The following is a 19,809-nucleotide window of genomic DNA, read 5'->3' on the forward strand; positions in this document are numbered from 1 at the left end:
TGTCATATGGACTTTTTACCCTCCAGAAAAGGTATTTCTGTCAGTAACACAGTTACTTATAAGGACTGAAGCAATATTTTGGAGCAACATTTTTTCGAGGTCAATAAACCATCAAACTGATGGAAAGGATAAAGGTATAAAACATATCTGTTTCCTTGAAATGCAGTTTTCCAAGTCATTGGCAAATGTGTTCTGTGTGCTTCATTTGGGCTTTAGATCTGCTCTTTCATGTTGCTTTACATAAAATAAAGAAAAAAAACCTAACTGGCTGGTAAGTCACATCTGTTGCAGGTCTGTCTTTTCTTTCCTTGCTTAGGAGTCATTTGCTAATGTCAGTGAGGTTACAGTGATGTAAGGTGAACAGGTACAATAGCTGATTCAGGCCTGAGATGTCTAGAGCACATGTTAAGTAACAAAGAACACCATTTCAGTTTCAGGAATGGTTCTATCCCCATCTCATCTGCTGCATTGATGATCACTTCATAAAAGATCACTAGGTTTGTAGGCCAGTTTATTTCTGGTGTAATCTCCCTGGGCATGATGCAGTTATACCAGGGAGAGACCTGGGACATTTTTACTGTACTCAGTCACATGTGCCGTGTTAAGAGAGCCTTCCCACGCAAAGTATTTGCACAACACTTTCCTGGAATTTGAGGGTGAAACACATTTGCCTGTTGTGCTTCAGGCATTTCACCCGATGAGACAGAGCTGTGCTTGCTTGATCATAGTAGGTGGATTAGAGCAGCAGTGAAAGACCTCCAACTGTCACCATGAGCTTGTCTTCCTCTTGCACTGAACATCATCCAAGACAAGATATTGGTCTGGATGGACTTTTGCTTAGCCCAGGTGAACTTGTCCTACATCTTTTCAAGCCCCAAGTATTCTTCTGAACAGAACATTTGGGGATGTGCCAGGAAAATTGATTTGGAGGTGTTTGAAAAGTGTTGCAAAGAAGGTTCCTGAAGCTCAGCTTCTGCCAATAATGTGATGACAACTAGCACTGTTTGAAAATTGTCACAATGATTATCTTCTGCTTGTCTCATTAGACTGGATGGACATAAGCAATTTCTATCCTGCCTATGTCACCCAATGGTCTTTTTACTGTCCATTAGTATTCCTGAGTTGGACTGGGTTAGTGGAGTGCTGCTGTGTCCCCTGCCTTTGTCTTTATTGCGTGGGATGCTAGAGCTGTTTCTGCAGAAGTGGAGGGACTTACCCCTTTCCCTTCTTGGGGTGTATTCAAAGAAACTTAGCTTGGAAGCTCCCCATGGGTTTTACCTGTTTACAGTAGAGGTCACATGGGATCAAACCAATTGCTGGTTATCAGTTACTGAAATCAGGGCTGATCCCTAACATAAACAAGGACGTAGGCTCTTCAACCTCCCAAGAAGTGGAGGACTACTATTTTTAATAGACTGTTCACCCATAGTTAGAAAGCTGTCACTGATTTATAACATTTTTTTCATTGCACCCACCCCAGACTCTGGGCAATCATCCATCCCTAGGGGGATTTATTTTCCATTCTGTTCTCTCCCTGAGTATTTTAAATATATGTCTACATTCCAAATAATCTTGTAAAGGGAATTTTGGCTTCCTGGTTCCTCCTCAAGTCAAATCCTGCCTTTGTCCTTTTGTAATTAGATGCTGAAACAAAATCTATACAGAGGCTGCCGGGGAGCAGTTTGGAGTGAGGCACAGAAAAACTTTGTGCCCAGAAAATAAAGAAATCAGTTGTGAGTCTAGAACAACTACAACCCTCTTAATCTGCTGCGGTTGTCTGCATTATGTAAAAGTGAGAGAAACACAATGCAAACTGCTGACAAATGGAGATGATGAATGATGAGGTGTTTATCCAAGATCTGATTTATTTATTTACTTGCTCAGTCCTTATGAAGTATATATTTTGGTGATAAATTCAACCAAAACTTCCCCAGCTGTCTCCCTTGGCCAAGAATCCAGTGGACTGCTGGTTGTAACCAAAATTTCCCCTCGGTGGTGGATAGTCAGTGGAATGTCACAGTCCCCAAGGGTTAGTCCTATTTGTCTGAAATACCCTCTTGCTAACATGTATGGCTGTTTTTTTTTCATTGAGACAATGGCATCATCCCTTGTATAAACTATGCCTTGTCTAATAGAGTATAATTTTTGCTTACATAATGCATTGTCACACAACTGATACTGAGCTTCATGCTTCAATTCCTACCATTCTAATTTTTCTTCCTAGTGAAACTATGAGTTTGTTTCCTTTTTGGTTAGTTAGCCTTAAAACAGTAAAACTGATGAGATTCTCTGCTTATACAGACCTATATTTGTTTTTGCTTTTGGTTTCAGGAAAAAAAATACCCATCACAAACTGCATAAAAACAGAAATAGCTCTGCTGTTCTGAGGTGAGCACCCACTCTTTTTCGTTCCTACACATCTCTGAAGTGTTCCAAGGTCTCCTGTTGAGTTATCAGGTGTATTATTCAATACGATGGGGTTAAAGTAGATTTGCTTATTGTGATATGTGGCCTATCTTTAAATGATGGGGGGGGGGGAGGGGGTTTGCATTAAAAAACCAAAACCAAACCAAACCAAAAAAACTTCTCTGATAAATTTTAGGTAGCAGTTTACACATGAATCTAAGCTGCAGTCTAGACCTCTGAATGACACTGGTAATGAATATTAAGAACTTCATTTGAATAAATACATTTAATTGCACTCATAATCAGTGGGGGGAAAAACAACCTTACCTAATATTTATGAACTGAAGACGTGCTGGAAAGATTTATACCACAGCCAAGAAAGAAAACATGCACACGCCTGCACATACACATACAAGCTGGTGAAAAAGAGTAGCAGGTAGTCACCTATACTGAGGCTGTATCAGGATGCTCAGTATACATGAGGAACACTTTTTAACATTGTACCAAAACATTTTAAGGCCTTAAACATTGACTTTGCAGAGTTATGGCAAAAAGTCGGTTTGTATCTTGAAGTAAAATCAAGAAACAGAAATGCTGTGTGATAGTAGAATGCTGTGTGATAGTGGAGGACTCCTATGATGTTAAGCCAGGGTAACCGTATGTCCTGGTCTTCATCCCTGGGACCCTCCATCATTCTCATCTCCCTTAGTGCTGGACTGGTATTCCATGTCTCCTCCCTTTCTACACCACTGCCTATTCTCTCATTCTGGCCTCTGACCCAGCTGGCTGTGAGCTTTCTTCTTCCCTTGTGTTTAGGCTGGAGCTTATTCCCTGTATCAGCTATTTTGATTCTCATCAGGCCTTTTTCTTTGACAGCTTCTAATTCTTCCCTCTCCCCAAATGGTCCCAGTCTCCCTGTCTTTCACACATTTGCTATTTCTTCCTCTCCCCTCTACTTTGTATTTTCCAGTCTTTTCCCTTACCATGGTTAAGCTCTTATTTTTTCCTGTGTTCTTGACCAAAAGCTTCTGTTTCCATACTGAGAAAAAGTGAGCAGCTGCTAACATAGGTGATAGAGGCTGCTGAGTCTGTTGCAGTGCCCAGTGCTGGTCCAGAGTAACGAGAAGCCCTAGCTGTGAAGAGGAATTTGTATTTTTCCTCTGTGTCTAGTGTTAAACATATTTAGCTGTTCTTTGTGTAAGGGGCATGAAGAGTCTGAACACAATAGGACTACTGAGATGGGAGATGCTCAATGAAAGCAGGGAGGTGGTTGAATCACCATCTCTAGAGGACTTTAAAAAACATTTAGATGTAGAGCTTAGTGATATGGTTTAGTGGAGGACTTGTTAGTGTTAGGTCAGAGGTTGGACTAGGTGATCTTGGAGGTCTCTTCTAACTTAGATGATTCTGTGATTCTGTAAAATTACACTGGGGATGAAATTATTCAGTGTGTTCAGCTTGCAGCTTCACTAAAAATACCAGAAAGATAGAAGGCAAAATTAATCATGTAGAGCACAGTATAGCTTCTCTTATTCAACACCTCCATAGCCTATATATGTCTCCCTTTTTAGGATTCAGCGTGGGCTTATTGTAGAGCTTAATGGCTGAGTTACCCAATCATAATGAGCTACTGTGTACATCAGCTGAGCATGATAAAGCACTCCTAATGCGTCTACAATGCAAGGTATTTAATTCTGACATGAACACTGCAGGAAGGCACGGCACTCTTTCACACCAACACATGGACAGACTTAGGTGGGTGGTAGTGCCATTGATGGAATAAAAAATCTTCATGGTGACGAATTTCTCATAGCATTCTAAATATAATACCTGAAAAAAATGTGTTTATCTGGTTTTATAAAAGTGCTAGTTCTTGCTTTTATTAGAAAATGTTAAATGCATTTTTGTGCCTTCAACGTCATATGTAATTCTTTGTGTTTTTTTTTTTTCAGGGTCTCTCAGTAAAGAAAGTTCTGTTCCTGTTGCAAGCTAAGAACTACAGCTTAGAGTATGAGTCAATTCTTTGGAGGAAGCACTTAAACACCTGCTTGACTTTTGCCATGTAGAGCAGCTCCTCACATTTCACTGGTGTGAGATCAGACTCTTGACTACGTAATTTTTAATCTGTCTTACCTCATCTTGGTCCCTTTTTGTCCGTAAGTATTGTACTTTTTATGAAGGATTTTCTAATTCCATGTTCTCAGAAAGAGCACAAATCCATAGCACAGGGAATTATGTTCTTTCAGCGTCTCAGGGACTCATCTCTGCTGGTACTCCCTTTGTCTTTCTCTTCCTATACTATTGGTTTTCTTCTGGGACTCAGGCACTGGAGGCAGCCAGAGTAATAGCAGGAAATGTATTACGGAAGTGCAGACTACCTGGGATCAGGACCTTGTTGCCCTGCAGGTACAACACTAGAGTAAAACCAGTTGCTGTTCATTGAGGCTGGTCTTGATTATGAAAGGCTTTCTTCTGTTCACCTCTGCAGTATTTGTGTGTTGGCAGCCTGGAGACATAGTGACAAGACACAGGAATTTCAGGCGCAAAGAACTGACGTTGCTTCCTAAGTCATGTGGCTGTGACAAATCCGTTGGGTTGTTGAGTCTGAGGCTCCAGGAAAAGAGAACAGAAAGGACAGTGGGATGAGGAACAGTCACCGATCATTGTCTCTCTGGGTGCAGTTATTGGCACCATCCTTACTTCTAGGAATGATGTTTCCACCTCTTCTCCATGCATTCATTTGTCTTTGTTCACAATTTGTTCCTGCCCAGTCATAGATCTAGTGATTGTTCTGGGAAAGGAGATGTACACACATAGACACACACCTACATATATGCATATATATTTACACACACACATGTATTATATGTGTGGCTTTTGAGCTCATCAGGTTAGCTCAGGCCTGTGCCCATTGCTTCTGCTGCTCCTTTGTCCCTGCACTTCTTGAGGGACATCTAACAGCACATTCATAATGGTCCTAGTTCTGTGTTTCACAGTTTATAACATACTCTTTGTCAGATACAAAGGATGGTGATTATCATCCATTACGGTGTGGGCTGGTGGAAGGGGGGACCATTCCCCTAGACACACAGAACACGACATGAGTTGCTTTGTATGAGGGAGCCCTCCTGGGCAGTGAGACATTGAGATTACCACAGGTATATCCCTCATTTAATCCTGTGTTCACAAGTTCAGTGCTGTTTGCAGGCAAGGCAAATATGTTCCTTCAGTATGTGGGGAGAAAATCCATGCTTACTGATATAGAAGTACAAAACAGTGTTGGCACAAGGATTTCTGAATCTATTGACAGTCCTATCTTGTACTGTTATACGATAATAGCTGGAAGATAGTAACTTTGCACTTGATGGAAAAACATATTGTAGAGCTTAATGAAATTTCATCATGCACTTTTAATTGATTTCAGCAAGGGAGACCTTTTCAAAGCAAATATTGCTATTAATCTAATTAGTGCTTTAGCTAATATACCGAAATGATATTCGTATATCAATATATCAGACAAATATTTGTACAAGATACGCATTTCAATGACTACTCAGCTGAAATGAACAAATTAACTCCTTTGATTATAAGGACCTTACTTCCTATAGCAGTACTTTGCATTTTTTTTTTTCCTGTGTGAGTGCTTAAATTCGGCCATGAAATCCACACTTAATCCAAAATAAAATCCCCCAACAACAAGTGATCTGTGCACCTGTACAACTGAGCAATAGTGCTTGTTGACAGAAGGCTGTTTTTTGTCAGGGTCTTGCTAATGGATCTAAGTCACTGGGTGAGCATGGCAAGATCCTTTGGAATGGAGTATTGCTTGTCTTTGTGCTATTTCCATTTCAGGATAAGAGAAAACCGGGTGATAGTTGCACGACATGTCCTGGTACGTTGTTCTTTACACTGTCCAGCATGTGAACACATTTTCCTTTTCTTTGAAGCAACCAAGATGGTGTTGAGTGGTGGATATTATTCCCAGATGGAGCCAGAACAAGGCTGAGACCTGGGTGCTCAGATGTTTTCCAGGGTTTGCTACTTTGGGTATGTATCTGTTTTCACTTGTCTTGAATGCTACTGGACAGCTCTCAGGAATATAAGGAAAATTTATCATATATAGTTGTAAGTCCTTACTTGGCTCTTTGTCAGCCTCTGTGCAAACACAGAATTCCATTGAGGCAGGAGTGAGTTTGATCCTATGCCCATTCAAATCTGTGGCAAAGCTTTTATCAGGGTGCAAGGATCAGGCACATAGGTCAGGATTTCAGGGAGGACTTAAGTTCTGCCACTGTCTGCACTGAGTGCAATCCAGAGCTTTGGTGCCAGACATTTAGAGCCCATGTGTAATAAATAAGGATAGTTAGACACTTCAAAATGGGATCCAAAACAGCCAGCAGGCTCAAGTGCAAAGTACCAGCTAAAAGAAATACTGACCACAAGAATAAGTCTGAAATTTTACCACTTTCTTGGGCTAGGGCACCAGACTCCAATTAAACATGACACTGTGCACTCATCTGATATTGTGAAGAGAGTCCAGAGACTGGACATCTTTCCTGCTGCTGAGTATCCACAGCTTCAGTCCCAAAGTGCTGAAGAGGATTCATTCCTCTCTTCGAATATTTGACCAAAGGAGCTTATATTCTCACACTATACAACACCTTAGTGGCTGGAGCTCATTCAAGATCTGGAAGATCCGAGTCCAGTGTCCAACTTTGCTTGATGTGTTCTTACCATCACCAAGGGAAGAGTGGGAACATTCTCCACTGCTCCTGCAAAAACTATTCTACTATTCAGGCCGTAATTCAAAACAACCATAGAGGGCACGTAACGAAATTTCTCTGTAGACTCGTGGTTAGGAAACACAGCCAAGGAGAAGGAATCCAGGGTTTTGACCCCCCATTTTTAGTGCTGTTCACACAATTTATTGCTTGACATAAAGCTCAGGGGAAAAGGATCCAGATCTCAGGGCTCCTGCTTCTCAGGTAAGTAAATTCTTTCCAGGTCCCATCTTTGGTACCCAAAACCTTTATCAGATTTCTAGCAGTTTTGAAATTCAAAGTTTTTCACATGGCTATGGATCTTCCCTGTACCTATGACAGGTGTACTATCTGAAAATTAATGGGTTCCAACTTTGGACAGAAAAGTTACATTTTTCTATCCAAATTCAACTTTTGTTTTGAATCTTTCTTCAAGTTTTGTGTGAAGTCATTCTACCTCGAAGGGAATTAACTCTTATGTTGAACTTTAGTGTAGTTATGGCAGTTCTCATGGGTTCTCTGTTGTGACTCATAGTATCATGTTCTTTTTTTTGTGCGTGTCTAGTGAGTAGTTGGCAAATTCTCCCCAACTATGGCATTAAAAGAAAAAAAGAAAAAAAGAAAAAAAGAAAAAAAAAAGGCAACAACCACAAATGCTGTACTTGAGCTGGGTAGAATTTAAGAATCCCAGCTGCTTATGGTCAAGGTTACTGCCATCCCAGTATACATTGGATGGGACTGTAGAAAGGAATAACTGATAGAAATGTCAGATAGAAACTGGGATGAAAGCAGATGAATAGAAGGGATGAAAAGTAGAATGTGAAGTGAACATATCTGTACAGGATCCTAAAAGAAACAATCCATATTGGGAATTTTATTCCTTTTGCATATTACCAGATGATTTGTTACTTCTGCAAAGAAAAGCTAGAGCTCTATTTTTTAAGCTCTATTTTTTGAGAGTGTCGAAAATATAGAAACTTCTCGCTGTAGTTGGAGTCCTGCAGTGGCATATCAGGTAGCAGTTGCTTGAACTGCCTATGTGAAAACTCTGCTCTGATGTATGTTATAGAAAAGAAACTGTAATTAAGAAAATGCACATTAGCTAATTTTCTTTTCAATGAGTTCCAATACCATAGATCACTGAAAATGAAAAACAATAAGTGTCAAATCACATTTCTCTGTATCTTTTTTCCTTGTTTTTGCTTATTTTTTTTTTTCCTCATTTTAGTGTGCACAGCAAAAGTAACTGTCAATAGAAGCTTCTCTTGGGAGTCAATTTCTAGCCAACATCCTGTAGTAGTGTAGTTGTGAAGCTGTAGATGCTTTAGAGGCTCATCTTTTTCTTAAGAAAATATTTCACTGCAGTTGGAGAAAAAAATATAGAAATATTTTTCTACTCTTACATTTTGCTAGTTTCATATAAGCCTACATTTTGACTTGAGGATATAGACATTTAAATGGAGTAAACTACTGCCATTATTAAAAACACCTTCCTGGAAAGAATTCAGAGATGTTCAGATGTTCAACACTATTTTTTTTTTCCCTTGGCGCAGTACTCTAATTAATTCTGAACCATTTCTTGAGTAATGTTTTTAAGGTCACTAGCTTGGTTGGGTATTTTGTAATAAAAATTACACCCCATGTCTGCAATGGGACCACTAATTTAAAATAGCCATTTGATTCAAACTGACCTGCTTGCCAGAATAACTAATGAAGTGTCACTTTAATATTTAAAGTACTGTTCTTTCAAGGTAATTGTTATTTACTGGTAATTCTTCTTCATTTGATGGTTTATTAGGTACCTATAGAAATTTAAATTGGGCAACTGAAAAACTGTAATTGTCTAACTAGCATAATACTTTGCTATAAATATGCCTGGGCACCTGTTTAAGGAAGGTGGTTTTTTTTTTTTTTTTTTTTTTTTTTTTTTTTTTTCCACTGTGAAAGAATGGAGAAGGCTGATTTGGGAAAGAGATTCTACCTATTAGTAAGACATGAAGAAAGAGCCAACAGAAGGGGGCTGACATCCTAAGGAATGCAAGGACTTGTTTTGGCTAATTCTGCACCCACCCACGTGGGTGTCAACATTCCACTCAAACACTGCAGGGCTCAGCCTCTCCTCATCGAGGGACTGGCAAAATAGATGTATGAGTGTGTGTGTGTGTGTGTGTGTGGGGGGGGGAACAACACATCCAGGAAAGAATTAGTCTGAAAAGTAATTGCAGAAAAGGTGCAAAATGGCTGTTCTCCTAGCAAAGACAATTGTACTAGAAAAAAAAAAAAAAAGCACCAGTACATAAAGATATCACTTGTTCTTTTTTTATTTTATTTTATTTTTATTTTTTTTTATTTTATATTAGATTATTAGTGAATGTCTTTTTTTGGTCCTCAATGCACCATAAACTTTATTTTACCCATGAAATATAGCTATTTAATCTAATCATCTTGTTAGAGAGATGTTGAGCTTTGACATGTCCCCTTCAAAATGATGAAGACATTATAAAGGCCAGCTACAAAGCAAACACTTATATAAGAAATTCCTGCTCACTTTGGTTTATAATTGCTTCTTAATAAAAGGGCTTTGTGACTGGACATTGCAGGTTGCAGTCTTATTAACTTCTTTCTTCACACTTTTCTTTTTTGTTGGTTGAAGCTTGAGTCCCCAGCCCTGTATCTGTAAATGATTTTTAGGATTGTTTCTGTAACATTTGTCTTTTGTTGTTAGCCTTTAGCAGTAATAGCTGTTGATCAATGTTTAGATTACATGACTTTAAAAGCTTTTATATGCCTGCTTAATTTCTTGGTAATATGTGAATACTTCAATTATTATGAACTTATTTTCATATCTGTAGATTGGGACCTAAGAAGCAAAGCAAAGTATGTGTTTTAGTAGCTTATGGAGGACTTTTCCATGAAGTGGGAATCTCCTTTTCCCAAGATTAGGAGTCAATTCATTTATACCATCTTCATTGCAAAAAGGGGAGGGAGGAGAAGATAGATGGAAACAGATCCTGTCGTGGAAATTTCAGCTTTGATAGCTGAAGTTTAGTTGTTGAACAGTTTATAGTTGAACAAAAATGAAGCACTTATAGTGGGAAATGCTAGGCAACCCCAGCTTTTGGTAGCTCTACTATTACTTTTTTTTTTTTTTTTTTTTTTTTTTCTCCTGCTAGATTTTAAACTTAATAAACCTAAGAAAGAAAGCAATAGTGTTCCCTCCTCCAAAGATACAGCAAGTTAGGTTTGGTTTGTGACTTGTCCACACTTGGGCAATGGGGATCACTGGAATATCTGAGCATTAGAGCTGTCTGCACCCAAATTCCAGTCTAGTGGTGTATCCAGTGGGTGGTGTGAATATGCTATGTCATTTGCTCCTAGCTGCATCATCCAGTGGAGATTTGCCAGATGACTTAATCATCCCACTCACTCTTGCTACTGTATTTTATAATTCTGCAGCAGGGAGACAGCACAATATCCTGGCAATCTGTGCATGCATTAATGAAGTGTCTGCCCACACTTCTTAACATAGGGTTACTGACAATGATTGCTACCATAATGAACTATTTAAATGGCCTGTACCATCTAATGTAGCTATATACATGCATAAATAAACCACAAATTATTTTGTCAGTTTGCTGTACTTTGTGCAAGCATTTAATGAAAAGCACTGTTGCAATACTGAGAATACCAACTTATTTTCTTCATTTTTCATAACCGAACAATTTCATTCTTCACAGTTGTGTTAATATTGTTTTTGTCCACTTGCAAATTGGAAGAGTTAATATTGACACGTTTAGTTCTATGACATCCAACGGAAAGCTCAAAGACAGTAAACTTTATGATGAGGCTCTGGAGAGGATTGAACCTGATTTCAGATTTGCTGCTTAGGCCTATTTTTAGTTTAGATCCAATGCTTGAAAACAGACTCAAAAGTGGATGTTCTTACTGAGAAGTGCTGTTCTCCAAGTACAGAAGAAACTCCTCTGGAAAGAATGGTCTACATTTAGGTCTGCACATATGTGAAATGAGTATTTATGTACATGTTCATACATGCATGTGAACACAAGATATTTAGATGTGATGCTTTGCTTAGATTCACAGCAAAAGCTTTATATCTTATATTTTCTAATTTAGTTGATGTAGAAAGTTTTTACATGCTAATAGAAAACTCAATGTGAATAAATAAGAGATTTACTTTGCTTTCTTGAAGTGTTTTTCCCCCTCTTTTCCATTCTTCTACATCACAAAAACCCACTTTCAGAATAAGATGGAAACACGAATGTAAATGAACCATTATGAAAAATGCTCATGACATCCACTACTGTGGTTGTTGTTTGCTTTTTTTCCCTCCCTGTGCAAGCTCACAAATACCATTCTTAGCACTCACAGCTTATTTCTTCATTGTCTTAGCTCCTCACACATGCAGAGCCAATGGGAAAACTTGTGAAGGCTTAAATAAATACATGTATTCAAATTAAAACTGAGCTGGCTTCCAGTAGTCAGATTTCCCATTATCTCATCTTGTTTCAGTCAAAATGCTTACATGAAGCAATCCAATTAGAGTAAACAACAATGCATACAAATTTATAAATACTCTGCCCTGCCCACAACTGTTCTACTCTTGAATAAGGAGCTTTCCGGCCTTGAATAGGTTCTCAGAGTATTGAGTAGGTGCTGTTGCTCTCATGTAGGTAACTTTATCACCTGTGGCATATGGGATGTGGGGGGAGAAGTTGCTGATGGAGTTGTCACTCCAGTCCATCTTATTAATATATAAAATATTATTCATATTTTATGTCCAAAGAAGAAAAATTGAAGGATAGTCACCAGGGTGACAAACCATTCTATAGTGGAAAAAGGTTTCCAGAAACATTTTCTCATGCTGAATAGTTCAGGGGTTTTGTAATAGTTCAGGGGTTTTGTCTCTCTCTTGTGAGGGAGGGAGTTCAGGAATGAAGTTTCTTTGCCCTACTCCCCCCCCTTCATAGATGCTTGGGGCTTTTTTTGGTCCCATTTCCTAATGGCTTCCCTCTGTCTAGTTTCACGTGTCAGAAGTCTAAGTAATCTTGTCTTATAATGCTGAGGACTGGCACAGCTACATTCCTGCAACATTCAGTTTCTGGTCCATGAAAAGCTGACCGAGATGTGGAAGGCTTAGTCAATGGGAAGCTGGCATGAAGGGTTTTCAGACCATGAAGGCTGGTGTCAATAGCTTTCATGACAGAGGCCCCTAAGGAAGGTCGCAATTTTGGAACTCATCTGATGTGGTCACAAGGCCTGCTGGGAGGAGAGAGGACATGTTTGGTGCTTACTCTGTGTTTGCTCTTAGACATTCTTCTGTGAAACACCTGCTGCCTTCTGCTTTCTAACTGCCCTCTGGCCTTGGGCTTCTCCACTCCCTTGCAGAGGGAATGGAAGGTGCTACATATTGGTAAGCTACCACCTAATTGTATTTCCTTTCCATCTAAGCACCTCGTCCTTTTTTCACAGGATTTCAATGCTTAGATTTCTCACTACTACTCACAACTACTCACAATTACAGGATGCAATTTTGTATCCCAGATGAACATTAGGTCTTTGTCTTCCACTGTATTTTTCTAATCTTGCCTGCAAAATGGTGCTTTTAATGTCAGCTCCAGTTTCCCATACTCAGTATAGAACTGACACAACTTGAAAGAAATTTTGAGTTCTTTTGGCTTGTCTACGTGGCATGGTCTCCTAAAATGAGTGACATGGGCAAGGTTCCATTGCAGTGCATGCTTACAGTAGGGGCATATGAAAGGACTGCATTTTGAGAATGTACGTGAGCTGTCCTGTGAAGCATAATTCATCTTCTGGACGATGGCAGAAGTGTTTGTGTGTTATGGTAATGGCCAGAGTTCTCAGTTCACATTTCAGTTCCTCTCTACCACTGCTAATATAAATAGTGATGAGAAATCTTTCTTATGCAGACTGAAATTTGCTGATCTGTTTCTGCTTAATCACAGTAAAGAGAAGTCAGGGGTATCTGTGTGTGATCCACACTCATGTGTGGTTGAACTCTCATTTCTTCTCAAAGAGGTCCAGTTTTGTATCTCTGGAGTGAAAAGGCACTTTTTTTTTTTTTTTTTTTTTTTTTTTTTTTTTTCCCCCTATGGGCTTGCCTAGTAAGATATTCATATTTAATATAAAGCTTTGAAGTATTGTTATGGTAATGTCAGGTAACTGCTCTTCAACATAGATTGACAGCTAGCTATTAAATAAGGGTAGGGAAGAATGTGGCATCTGTGTACTGAATGATGCATGTGGTTTTTTTTAAATTTTTTTTTTTTTTTTTTTTTTTTTTTTTTTATAAGCAGAGACACGGCAATTGCAGGTTTTCTATGCCTTTTTGATTTAACAGCATTTCAGAGTCCTTTGCCAAACCACAAGTAAGAGCTGTGTTTAGATCAAACTGCAGTCTCAAAATATTTTCCTCCACCCTGTTTCAAGCACAAAGGATTTAATTTCTAATTGATTGCAAAATGGGCTACTGGAAAGTATCTTCTGTATATGTCCATTTGAGCCTCTGAAACTAGTAGAACTGTATTGGTTTCTAAAGTCATTCACTTTCTGACCAGTTTTCACTAAGGTTTAAACTGGCAGGTACCTGACAGCTGTAATGAATTCATCTTCAGTAACAAGCTGAGCTCTGAATTGCTACTAGTTGGCACTGGCAGGGATACCAAGATGAGCTCAAAGAGCTCAGTACACATGCTCCTTTTAACAGGAGAAATGACATATTCTGTCAACCCAAACAATTGCTAGCAGGAAAAACAATATTTTTCCATGCCTCCTTGCTGCAGGTTTTTGGGACTGTCATCTTTTTCCCATGCCTGGTTTTTAATATACATATTTTCACATAGCAAAGGGTATGGTGAGAAACAGGACAGGCACCTCATAGAAACAGTGGCCCCCTTGGGACAGAACACAATAATGAGAGCTCTGTGATGTCTGGAGTTGCAGTGTGACAAGTTATTTTCTATGCCTCTCTCCTTTGGTTCCAGCAGCCTCCTGCAAAGAGCCAGCTGCTGCTCGTGTATCACTTGCATAGACTGGCTCTTCACTCTGTACAAATACTCTAAGCAGAGGAACGCAAATTCAATTTTTTTTTTTAAAATTATTATTATCTATTTTTTTATTTGTTTAAGAAAATGGTGAACTCTTGAACCTTTTTCTCTTAGAATTTTAACCGAACTTGACCTAAATATAAAGATTGAAATCTACATCAACTTTTTTCTCCTGGCTGTGGTTGAGAAAGGCAAGACAAAAATATCAGACTGACTACTTGTTCTCACAGCTTGTCCAGCCTGACAGGCTGGTGGGAATGCCCATCAGTCTCCCACCCGGCTCTCAGGCTCCTTGGGGCAAAATCTGAAGTGGGTCTAGTGTGGTGTAACTTGCATTCCAGCCAGAGAACAACTGCTTACTAAAGTACTCCTGCAAGTTGTTTGTTGAGTTTTCCTTGTTTGTAGCAACTTTAACAGAGCTAATGAAGCCACCTTTCAACTCTGTGTGCAAGTCATACCTTTTCAGGTTCCACCACGCAGAGCTAAGCAGGTATAAAAGTAACTTTAAGAAAAATCTCTCTTGATTTATTTATTTGAGTGAGACCACGCTATAGTATGGGGGTCTAATTAAGTAACACTGCATAGGTCATTGCTGAGTCTGCCTCAGGAGAATGGCTGTTGAGAAGTCTCAGGCCCATTGAAGTCAATATTTCTTTCCACATGTTGCTTTGAATTTGGCATTGCTTGTTGATGCTGTACTTGAAAGCAATTACAGATGCAGAGAAGCAAAACAAGAATGCTGAGAAATTTTCAAAATGCAGAAAATCAGGGTATTGGCTTTACTTTTTTCTTAGAAAAACAGATGATAAATATGACCATGCTTAAAAAGTCATTATGGAGAGGACAGTGATCAATCCCTTCCTCCGTGAAAACAGCTAAGATAAGGGGAAATTGACTTTGTTAGCAACAAATTCAATTAATGCTGGTTATTAGGAGAAATAGTCTTCTGAGAGACGTTTAAGTATTCCAAAAAGCTACTTGCACAAGCAGTTGGTGCTCTCCTTCACAAGAGAATTTAAACTGCTAGTTAGATAAACCTTTGCTTGGAATGGTCTTGGGATACTTGTTCCCGTTTCCTGAAACTTTTCAAATTTTATTCTGGTCTAGCATTCCTGTGGGTTTCAGCTTTAACCCCATAACTTCCCCTGAAGAGGAATCCCCAACATATGCCGATAGCAAATTGTCCAAATAAATACCATTAACACAAAAGGACATTTAGAAGGACCTCCCAAGAGTCCTCAGCCTTCTATGGTGAAGAGGGTATCAATGTCTACCAGCAATGCTTAGAATGCCTGTAAAGTTTATTGGAAAATAAAGCAGTGATGGTATCTAATCTGTTAACCCTAGCAGAGGATCTGTTCCTCTGCTTCAGATTGCAGGCATACCATGAAGTGCTGAGATTGGCATGAGTGGTGCACATTTTTATTTGAGGGGAACATAAATCCTAAGTATCTTGTTTGTGTATAATTACTCTTGCCCTGCGGTTGCAGCATCTTGTGCACACAGCTGCATTGTGAACATTTTTCCAAGTTTATTTAGCACTGAGTGCAAGTACTTTACATGTCAGAGCTGGGAACGCTCCTGTTTCAGCTGACTCCACTCCTTTGGGGTGTTGTACAGTGCTTAGGTGACTAAGCGAGAGGCAGTTGCACAAGCCTGGGGAGACAGGGAGCTTATTTAATCACATTAGAGAAAGAGAGAGTAGGCACCCAGGAGCAGATTGAACTAATCTGTGAAGAGATAGAGAGTGAGAAAGTACGTCTTAAGGAAAGGATTTGGAGGTCAATGGATTGGCAGAGTCAATGCAGCTTTACCGGGAGTTTTCTACATACTTTATTAATTTACATATGTCCATATTTAAGAGCCAAACTAAGGGCTGCAACTCTTGTAAACACACAGCTTGTGATCTTAAACTATCTTTCAGGAAGAGAGTTTTTCTTGTTTGTTTTTTTTCTTCACCCACCTCAATTTTTAAAAGATTAGCAAATATGTCAGTAGCAGTGGCCTGAGATGTGATTAACCAGTACCCTGGTATTTTCCAGTCCTCTTTAAATTGCTTGTCCGTTTCTGTTAAATGGTACAGAGGGCAAAATGAGCCTGCCATGTGGCAGAGATGCCACCTGGAAATAGGGACCCAACAGCAACATGCCGGTTCTCTAGACTGTCTAGCCTCAGTATTACTGAGGATACAGTGGACAGGTTGAGAGTCTGCACTGTTTGTTACTTTATAGAATAAATCTATAGCATCTGTCCTTGGTGGAAACAGGCAAACAGGCACAGGGTAAAGATGTGATCCATGTGATTTTGACTAAATGCCAGTAACAGTATGTCTGAAATGCATGTCAACAGTATGTCTGAAAAGTATGTCATCTAGGGCACCTATTTACAACCCTTGAAGCTTTTTTTTTTTTTTTTTTTTTTTTTTAATATTTCCTGGAGTAATATTTTTGTCATAAATCATACATTTTATTCTTCAATCAGCCCTTTTTTAATAGCTTATTCTTAATGGAAGTACATCATATGGCAAGTCCAGGTGTACCCATAATGCAGGTCACTGTGTAGTTTTGTATTTCTACTGTAAGAATGACCAGCATAGGATGCAGGAAGAGAACAAGGAAGAAATACCTATAATATACATTCATCCTTAGCAGTGCTTCCGGTTATGGTTTGTAGTTGTTTTTGTTTTGACAGTCAAAGGTGGAACATAAATGAAACCCAGCTTTCGTCTTTTCAGTGTAGAGGTTTGAGAGAAACATTTTTTGTGAGTGTGTGCACAGAGCTATACACACACACAACTTCTTGACCTCCAATCTGCAGGCAGTAGAGGAACATTGTGGTCGACTGAGACTTTGTGTGGGAAAAATTTTGATCATGGTGTGACTTTATGAGGTGACTGATCTCTTGAATGATGTCAGTAGGCTGTAAGACCAGCCACATGAGCAAGATATCATGTTTTAATATGGCTCAGACATTGGCCCCATGTTGGAAAACAGCATTGTTAGAGCAGGTATGAAACTGAGTCACTTGGGGCATTCAAAGAGATGGAATTCAGAATCTGAGTTATGGCCCATTTCAAATCAACACCAGTTCCTTGTAAAACAGAAACAGTGACAGAGATATGGTGATAACAATAGTGTAACATACAGCTCTTGATGCAGTTTTTTTTGGGTGACAATATAGGAGAATCCCCTTCTGTCCCTTTTCTCTGTGGTGTCAAAAGAACCAAGCATATAGCTGTGTAAAACAATTGTCATGAATGTTCAAAGTAGATGAATCTCCATTTCAGGTTTTATTGCAGCCTTGCAATTTGGGCTAGGTTCTCTGAACTTTGCTAACCTTGGCAGATCTACAGGGAAAGCCTGCAAAATCCTTGAGTTCAAAGCAGGTAAAATATATGACACCTTTTGAAAGTTTGGCTTTGAGTGTTGAGTTTATTTGAACTCATGTTAACCAAAGCCAATAAAAAATGGTTTGCATGAGCTCCCGCAAGGTGAAATTCCAGCAAGTAGGAGAATATGAGAGTAGACAACCTGTTTGCCAACCACAGTTATTTTTATTTGTATTAAAGGGAGAAAGTTGATAGAGTTTGAGTACTTTTATGTTTGATTTAAGGTAGGAATAAGGGAGAGTATAGCTTAAGGATATTATGTAAGAATATTACCCCTCTGTGAAGATCTCTCAAGCAACCTGGACTATATATATTGATCAGGTAATAATGCAAAAGAACTCTTTCTTCACCATTTATATTTCACTATGCTAATATCTGTAAATACTGAGGAAGAGGGTAAGGTGGGGAGCAGAGATAATGACACCTTTGAAAAATAAATATATGAAGCAGAAATAAAAATCTGGCCAAAATATTTTTTTTTTTTTTTTTTTTTTTTTTTTTTTTAGCTGAATACTTTAACAAGGAATGAAGAGGATGACAACTGAAGTACAGCAGAGCCAGCAAAGCAATTGTGGAGATTAATAGGAAAGTTGCAGGTTGCACATTATGCCTGAGCATAATTTCTTCACAGAAACTAGCCAGGCATGGCATGTTACTGAATGGACATGCCAGAAGAGTAAAACAAGAGACTTCATCTCCACCTAGAAATGTTGGGGTTAGTTTAAGTGAATATCTAAGAATGACAAAGAAGATGGGACATGGGACTTAGTAGTTACTTGTAGACCTGGAAATGGTTACTGAAGGGGAGGGTGGGAATTAGAGGAGTAGCAACTAAGAGAAGCACAGGCACTGAAGCATACATACCTACCTTGCGAAAGACAGAAGGTAAACAGTGTGATGTTACTGTAAGCCTTTAATGAGATAAATAAGGAGAGATAATATGAGTTAAATAACCACCCTAATAGAGCCAAATAAATGCTGGGAAAGTATGATTGCTGAGGCAGTGTGGTGTATCTGCCAGTGACCTCGAGAATTGGATTTAGTAGATAAAGATCTTGCTATTGTTATTAGAGGTCTGTCATTATGGGAGGCTTTGACTTCCTGGATTATGCAGGTGAACAGATAGCTAAATTCAGATATTTCTGAATCAGTAACCAATAGAGTTCCTTGCCAGTCACTGAAACAGCAAGAGGTAATACTGTTTTAGATCTGACACTGTTAAGTTGTATAATGAAGTAGAAAATAACCTTGGTTTAAGGGATTTCAATTTCAATTAAAATGAATGATAAACAGTTGCAGATCTATAGCTAAGCTTCTCAGTTCCAGATGGATGGCATTTGATATGTTTAGGGAACTAGCCTAGAGCCTGAAGAGCTCAAGAGAACTGGATTTTAAAGGGATGTTGTCCCTTCTTTGAGGCAAAGGTGCAAAAAATATCTGGAACAGATGTATCTTGCAAAGTGGAAAACATGGAAGAAAAGTTACAGACCTGACTGAATAAGGAGTAGAAAAAATAACAGGTCAGCAAAGAAAGCCACATGTAAGAAGTCAGGAAATGTATGGGTAAAATGAGAAATGGCAGAAATCAAGTTGAGTTTTACTCTGCAAAAGAGATTTAAATAGCAAAAGGTCCTTCAGACATATTAATAAAATAATAATAATAATAATAATAATAATAATAATAAATTGGTCAAGGCCCAAAATTTTGTCAGATACTTTGCTTCTGTTTCTGTTAGATGCAGACACTGAATACATGGGCATAGAAGGTTTTTTAGTAGAATTCAAAATAGTTTCAGCTAAAATGGGAGAAAAAAACTCAAGGAGCTCAATACTGAGGAAGGCTAGAGCCTTGCTGTCACAGAATTTGGAAAAGACTGATACATGTGTTTGCAGATTCAACAACGGTGTTTTCTGTTGGACTTAACATATGACAGAAAATACCATTCAACTGGAGAATATAGATTCTTCTTTAAGAACTGGCAATGACATCCTGTGCGTGCTGCCAGTAGTATGCATGGTATTGGTAGCAACTATTCTAAAATAAAGAGTAGGGCATATGGGAATGGAAAAAGGGAATAAAACACAAGTGTAGATCTAGCATTATCTAGCGAAACCTAATCACTACCTTTGATAAAATCACCGATGTTTCTAGCCATGGAAATGCAGT

At 38.8% G+C, this 19,809-nt stretch overlaps 1 long non-coding RNA gene across 3 annotated transcripts in view; it reads left to right on the forward strand.

Moving 5' to 3' along the window:
• LOC118161624 overlaps positions 1-8,339 on the forward strand; it is a 42,361-nt gene extending 34,022 nt beyond the window's left edge. Inside the window, exons 2-6 of one of the 3 annotated variants that reach the window (XR_004748105.1) lie at positions 2,332-2,388; positions 3,978-4,090; positions 4,359-4,562; positions 4,730-4,812; positions 4,895-8,339. This is a non-coding gene — a long non-coding RNA (uncharacterized LOC118161624). Of the gene's footprint in view, positions 1-2,331; positions 2,389-3,977; positions 4,091-4,358 lie in introns of all 3 variants that reach the window. The other 2 variants (XR_004748104.1, XR_004748103.1) reach the window with 2 other exon arrangements.
• The last annotated feature ends 11,470 nt before the right edge of the window (positions 8,340-19,809 follow it).

The sequence above is a fragment of the Oxyura jamaicensis genome, chromosome 2 (assembly GCF_011077185.1).
Source record: "Oxyura jamaicensis isolate SHBP4307 breed ruddy duck chromosome 2, BPBGC_Ojam_1.0, whole genome shotgun sequence".
Taxonomy (NCBI): domain Eukaryota; kingdom Metazoa; phylum Chordata; class Aves; order Anseriformes; family Anatidae; genus Oxyura; species Oxyura jamaicensis.